General features: G+C 47.2%; 1 pseudogene; it reads left to right on the top strand.

Annotated features, from left to right (window-relative positions):
* Window positions 1-7,078: 7,078 nt before the first annotated feature.
* Window positions 7,079-7,152, top strand: LOC137675806 (U6 spliceosomal RNA; annotated as a pseudogene).
* The last annotated feature ends 302 nt before the right edge of the window (window positions 7,153-7,454 follow it).

Raw genomic sequence — 7,454 nt, 5'->3', positions numbered from 1 at the left:
ATCTCTCTCGAACGGCCCGGCTCACCTCTGCTGGCACGGCAGTCACCTTCGTGTTTTCGTCTGGTCCCCCTTCTCTGTTGCGAAGATCACGTTGGGGTCACCACAATGTTGGGGTCCATGCGAGGAACGGACTACAGCACACCAATATGATGCTCTAATAGTCCACTTTATTGTAGTTAACACACTCTTTTATAACATACATATTTTTCTTATCTCTCAGTCATGCCTTAAGCTATTGGCTGCAAGCACTGTGCACACTCTGGCTGGGCGCCACTTCTACTGTTCTGATTGGATACTTGCTATGAGCCTAAGCAAGCCACATCCTTATGCTTTCTTGCTGACTCATGCTCTTACATAACAGTGTACTCGTATGTTCTCTCTATAGTTCTTCCATGATCCAGGCCCCAACTCATAGCTAGTCTCCACTCCCCATTAGACTTTCACACTGGCCATATGGGACTGTTGAAGGGTGAGCGCATTTCACTGATCACACCTTGGCTCTCCAGTTCATGGATCATCAAGTCTCTATTAGTACGATATTGTCGCTAGTGGACCACTGTAGTAGCAATGGGCACCTTTTGCTCCTCGACCCTCAGCAGCCCCACAATAGAAGGGTCCTCTGATAGACCAGGCAGGGTAGACAGCTGTTTAGTTTCTTCCACCTCCACAGCCACTACACCAAACGCCTACTGGTACCCCCGCAGGTCCTTGAAATACCCTCTCCTCAGGTAATCTATGCCAATGATACATGGGGCATCTGGGCCAGTCACAATAGGGTGCCTCTGCCACTCAGTCCCAGTCAGACTCACTTCAGCTTCCAATACAGTCAGCTCTTGAGAGCCCCCTGTCATGCCAGAGATACCAATTGATTCTGTCCCTTTATAGCTTGATGGTATTACGTTGCATTGTGCACCAGTGTCCACTAGATCCTTATACTGCTGTGGTTCTGATGTGCCAGGCCATCGAACCCACACAGTCCAAACACCACAGTTGTTCCTATTCTCCACCTGGCTGGAGGCAGGGCCCCTCTAATCCTGAGGATAGTGTTCATTATCAACATCTTGGTTTGAGCAGCTCACGTAGATTTGATCCCCATTATTCACATCTTTCAAAGAGGGATCTGAAGCCCATCTATGCTGTCTGGAGAGGTTCCCATTGGAAACTGGAGCAACAAATCTGGAAGAATGCCTGTTTGTAATTGGTTCACCTTGCAACTGATGTACATGTGTCCATAAAGCCAAGGTAGGTTTTCCATCCCATTTCCTCAGGTCACACAGGAAAAACCACAGGGTGCCTTGTGATGTGTACTGTCTCTCCTGAGCAGGTCTTGCAGGGGAACGCTGTCTCCTGATGGCTGAGACGTTCTTTGGTGCAGGTGGGGAGCAGGTTCTGTCCTCCATCTGGGACAATTTTTCCAACACCTCACCAAGCAGTTCTGCTGATTTGTCAGACATTTTTTTCCACAGCTGAGACTCTGGTCCATGGGGAGGTAAAGAGATTGCCTGCATATTGCTGCATCTTATTATTTATGTCACTCACTGTTGGTGCCTCAGCATCTGTCCAGTTAAATAACGCTAATGTGTTGGCGTACGACTGTGGTGCACTCAGTACCCACTTGTGCCACACGAGTCTGGTAACTCTGAGTGCATCTGGATCTAGTGGTGTCCACGGGTCATCCAGGTCAGCAAAAATCATCTCCCACACAGCTGTTTCCCTCAGATTCTTAACACCTCTCAATGGCTGTTCACTTGCCTGTTTGGTATATATCACCATCCCTAAAAAGGATACCTGTTCCTCACACTTAGCAGGAGTTACCTCCAGAGAATGAGGGGCTCTGCACCTGTTGCAAGACCCCCATCAATACCCCCTTCTCCAGCCATTGGTCCCAGCTGCTTGGCTTCTCTACCCTCTAACTCAAAACCATCAGCTCCATTATCCCAGCAGCAGAGCAGCCAAGTAACAAGTTGCTCACCTTCATGATGGCTGTAATCTTTACGCATATCTTGCGGCTCACTCAGGGACAGAGATCAAGTGGTTACCTCTTTCTCATCCTCCTTTGAGGTCCCTGGTAGGCCATCACAACCTGCTGTTTTTGTTTATTTTATCTTCTGTACAGGGGCAACCAATACTGACACTGGTTGAATGCCTAGGTTAGCTGCATCACCCATCACTGGGGGCTGAATAGCTGCAGCCCTTGTTGCCAAAGTCTGGGTAATCACAGCAAGTGCTGCCTGGAGCTGAGTAATCACAGTACCCACTACAGATATCTGAATAGTCTCTGGAGTAGCTGGGATGCCTGCTATAGGGGCTGGCAGGGTCTGAGTATCTGCAATGCTAGTCATGGGTGCTGGGGCAGCTTTGGCATCTATCATAGGGGCTGGTACTGCTGTGGTGCCTGTTGTAGGGGCCAGGGCTGCTGCAGGGCCCATGACAGTGGTTGCAGCAGTTGTACTGTATTCACACCTATACCTATGTTTTACTCTAAGCAAGAGCAAGAACTAAAAGACATTTAAAAGGCCTGACAGTATGAGCATGGTGGTTGAAACATCCCAAGGATATTCAGAATTCTGAAAAGCCATTAAAATCAGCCTTGAGGGACAAGGAAAGTACATACCACCCACTGCCATTCCATAGAAATGAGAAATGGGCAGTTACAAAAGTATTTATAATACCATAAACTAATGCTAAACAACATTACAGAGCAGTACCTCTAAGTCCACACCCAGAAGTAATAAACCACACAAAACCAGTAACGAAGAGCCGCAAAGCCAATAATTTGCTTAGCCATCCCAAAAGCAACTGTAAAACCAAACACCAGAGAAATCCACCCAGTGATCATGCTACTGATACCAACATAATGAATGCTCGTAACAGTCAAATCTGTAAAAACTTCAACTCTCTGAGACCCCTAGATCAAAAGTCTGTCTGTCTTTCAGGTGAGCTATTTACATGGGGCACCAAAAAAATTGTCTTTGTTTAGCCCACACCCAGGGCTAAACAATAAGCAGTTATTCTACTACCCAATGTCCTTTCCCCAACCAAGAAAGGGAATTGGGAAAAAAAAAGGAAGACTTATGGGTTAAAATTTAAACAGATTTAATAAAATAAAGAAACTATTATCAATGCTAATACAAAACACACAAAATTATACTTAGCCTACAGAGTAGTGGCAAATCACTCCAGGAACAGCAAAGGAAGAAAACCAAAACCAAGAACGCAACCCAGCCACAGCAAGCTTTCACTTTTATAGTGAACCTGACGTTAATGGTATAGAATACACCTGTGGGCCAGCCTGGGTCAGCTGCCCTGGCTTTCACTGCTAATGGCCTTGATCACCATACCACAGCTGGCCACAAACTGAAACAAAACATAACAGAAAATTGATTTTATAAATTTTATCCCTGCAAAACCAGGACAAGGGGATATGGTATACCCACTCGATACCATGTTCTATGGCCCAGTTGTCTATAAGATTGTTTTTGAAATGAGTCCCATTGTCCAACTCAGTTCTCTCTGGAGTGCCATGTTGCCATGAGATTTTCTTCTCAAGGCCCAGGATAAAGTCTGGGCAGCGGCCTGGGGCACAGAGTATGTTTCCAGTCATCCGGTGGTTGCCTCCATCATGGTAAGCACATGGTGTTTGCCTTGGTGGGTTTGAGGGAGTGTCATAAAGTCAATGTCAGGCCTCCCAGTATTTATATTTCAACCACAGCCCCCCCATACCACAAAGGTTTTAACCGTTTAGCTTGTTTAATTGCGGTGCATGTTTCACAGTCTTGGATAACCTCCGCAATAGCGTCCATGGTTAAGTCCACCCCTTGGTCATGAGCCCATTTATATGTTGCGTCCCTTCCTTGATGACCTGAAGTGTCATGGACCCATCGAGCTAGAAATAGTTCACCTATATGTTCCCAGTCCAAATCTATTTGGAACACTTTAGCAGCCTGGTCCACTCGGTTGTTCAGATGTTCCTCAGTGGCTTGAATTTTACGTAAATGGGCATCTGTAGAGGTTTGGTTGAGTGAGAAGGGGCACGATCCTGTGTCAGTCACTGAGCAGTCTGAGCAACCCAGGCTTTGAGCAAGGGTTAAGCCCAGAGCTAGCGACCTTGCACTCCCCTTGCACGGTGCAGAACAAAGAACCCCGTGGTGCCTGCTTCGCGGAAAGCAAAACTACATCCGGGAGGGGGGGGGGGCGGTCACGGCTCTGAATATGTAAACCTATGGACCAATCACAAGTGCGATCGGGGTGCGTGATTAACATATGCATAGTCTATATAACCACTGCTTTCTTTGTTAATAAACGAGAAGCTTCCATACTCACATTGAGAATGTGTAGCTTATTCCGGACCGTCCCAGCACCCGCGAGCGCGCCTCCCCCGGTTTTCCCCTTACTACAACTGGTAGCAGAGGATGGTTCCCTTCGGCGTGCTCTCTCCGAGACTGCGGTAACAAGCGAAAAGGAGGTGTTGGGAAAAAGACGGCTGGGAGCGGTGCTGTTCGGGTCAAATAGGGCAGAACAGACACTGGAAGAGTTGGCCACTCAGCTCCCAGAGTTCAGGTGCTGTTCGGGTTCAATTAAGGACAGAGCAGACACTGGAAAAAGGGCAGCCATGGAGACAGAGGCTGCAGCCGCTGCTTGCATATATCTTCTCTAAGAGAGGGAGCAAGATAGCGGAGAAACAGCTAATTAAGCTGATAAAGTTGGGCCAGCGCTGGGGACATTTTAAAGACACAGCGCTTGTATTTTCTGTGGAGGAATGGAAAGAAGTGGGAGACATTATGTGGGAAAAGACTGTTGAGAGGGACCCCGAGGAAAAAGAGATTAAGGAGGTGTGTGGACTCTGGCAAGAAGTGATAGAGACTTTAAAAACTATGAGGGCAGAAAGAGAGGTCGCCCGCGCGGCTGCTGAGATGCGGCCGGCGCCGCCGGAGCCCAACCCCCCCGCTAAAACAGAAAAACCTGGGGTTCTGGCTCGTTTCTTCGGGTTACCGGCGGTTAAGGGCATGTCGGCAAACATAAAGCCATCCGTGGCGGAGATCCGTACGGCGGTAGAAGCGGCGAGCTCCTGGGAGAAATGGCGCAGCAAGAATTTAGAGGAGGAGGCTGCGAACAAAGAACCACGTGGCGCTCCTAGGACCGCATGGCAAAGGGAGCGGAAACAGGAGGGGGAGGGGTGGTCAGCCCCTCACCCTGCTCAGCCTGCGTCCGGAGAGGGGGGGCCGGTCCCTCCCCTCCGCGCCGCCGGAGTACCCGCCCGTCCCGCCTTGGCCCTGTCAATCAAGATCGCCAAGCGCCGTTGCGAAAGTGGTCTATCTGCTAGGTTTCTCGGTTTTCACCCCGGCGGCTCGGGTTCGATTCCCGGCATGGGAATCACGTGATTGGAAAATTCTTTAACAAACAAAAGCTGCAGTTACCCAGTATGGAGTAAAATCAGACGCTGTAGCTATACCAAATATACAGGTTTAGTACTTTTTTTTGCCTGTTAGTGAATGTTTTACATGTGTAAGGTTTTGGTTGAGATGTTAAATGGTGGAGGAGTACTGTGGATGTGAATGTGGGAAGTAATTTTAGTCATGTGTAATTGGTTATAGGGCCTAAGTTGCAGTAATTAACTTGTTGCTGATTTATTCAACAATGCCTTGTTGCTTTGTATGCATTAATGTTTGGGTGTAAAGATTGTGTGTATATCCAACAGGGAGACACAGTATTTAAATTGACCAACCTAATGTTACAACTGCTTTGAGGTGGCCTATGACTGAAGAGCGACTGCAGATTACTAAGGGACTGGTAGAGGAACAGTTAAAAGCAGGACATATCAAACCCTCAGTTAGTCCTTGGAATACACCCATTTTTGTCATCCCTAAGAAAAGTGGAAAGTGGAGATTATTACATGATTTACGGAAAATTAATGAGCAAATGCAAGCAATGGGAGCATTGCAACCAGGTATTCCGTCACCTAACATGTTACCAGCAGGATGGCATATATTGATTGTAGACTTGAAGGACTGTTTTTTCACCATATCTTTACATCCTCAGGACACCATGAGGTTTGCCTTTTCTGTTCCTGTTATCAACAAAGCGGAACCAGCTCAAAGGTATGAATGGGTAGTTCTGCCGCAGGGCATGAAAAATTCACCTACGTTATGTCAGCTTTATGTGGCATGGGCACTGAAACCATTGCGCCAGCTATGGCCACAGACTATCATCTATCATTATATGGATGATATTTTGTTATGTCAGGCCGATCCTTTTTCAGAAGAAAGTCTCCACAAACTAACAACAACGTTGGCGGAGAAAGGTCTCGTGATTGCACCAGAAAAGATTCAACGAACTGATCCCTGGAAATACTTAGGATGGACAATTTCGGATGCTCAAATCCGGCCTCAAAAGGTGGAGCTACATACAGATTTGAAGAACCTGAGGGATGTACAAACACTTCTCGGAGATATTCAGTGGGTCCGTAACTGTGTTGGTATCTCGAACACCGAGATTGCCCCCCTCACCGAACTGCTGCGACAATCACACCCTGCTGACACCATACAGCTGTCTGAGACTCAACAAAGCACGTTGCGGTCAATCATTGCCAAATTACAAACTGCATGGTCGTCGCGACACATTCGTGAACTACCTGTGTCTCTGCTTGTAATTAACAGTGAAAATATGGTTTGTGGTGTCATTTGTCAGTGGCAAAACAAAAAGGGGGAACTCCCCCAGGGCTACAACCAATGCCACTACAAATGCCACAATAAAGATGAAGCTTTTTGGGTGTTGGAATAACAGAAAATGAGGTAAAATCTATTGTTCAGGCATGTCCGAGGTGTGGGGCTCAGGGACCAGGCATTGGTATTGGTGTAAACCTGAAGGGTTTGGCAGCACTTGAGCTATGGCAGATGGATGTAACACATATTCCAGAGTTTGGGAGACAAAAATATGTACATGTCACAGTAGATACTTTCTCGAGGTTAATCTGGGCATCTGCAATGTCCGGAGAAAAGGCGCAACAGGTTTGTAAACATTTGTTGGCGTGTTTTGCCATTATGGGGGTGCCAGAACAGATCAAAACAGATAATGGGCCAGCATATCAGAGAAGATTAGCATGGCCCCTGCGCAAGGATGAACACGCTGGGGAGTGAAACATGTTACTGGTATACCACACTCCCCAACAGGTCAAGGGATCATCGAACACACCCATAGAACCATAAAGGAATATTTAAGAAGACAGAAGGAGGTAGATACTGATCCAACATCGCGGTTGCATAAAGTGTTGTTTACTTTGAATTTTCTGTGTTTAACAGGGGACCGAGAAGAACCACCGGTTGTTGTACATCACCAGCAGTTGAAATTTAATAACAACACCATTATACCTCAGTTACAGGTGATTTATCGGGAACCTGCTACAGGGGAGTGGAAAGGACCGGTGCCAGTGATCCTTAGTGGCCGGGGATATATGT

This window comes from Nyctibius grandis, chromosome W, assembly GCF_013368605.1.
Source record: "Nyctibius grandis isolate bNycGra1 chromosome W, bNycGra1.pri, whole genome shotgun sequence".
Taxonomy (NCBI): domain Eukaryota; kingdom Metazoa; phylum Chordata; class Aves; order Nyctibiiformes; family Nyctibiidae; genus Nyctibius; species Nyctibius grandis.
This window is presented reverse-complemented; position numbering and strand designations above follow the sequence as displayed.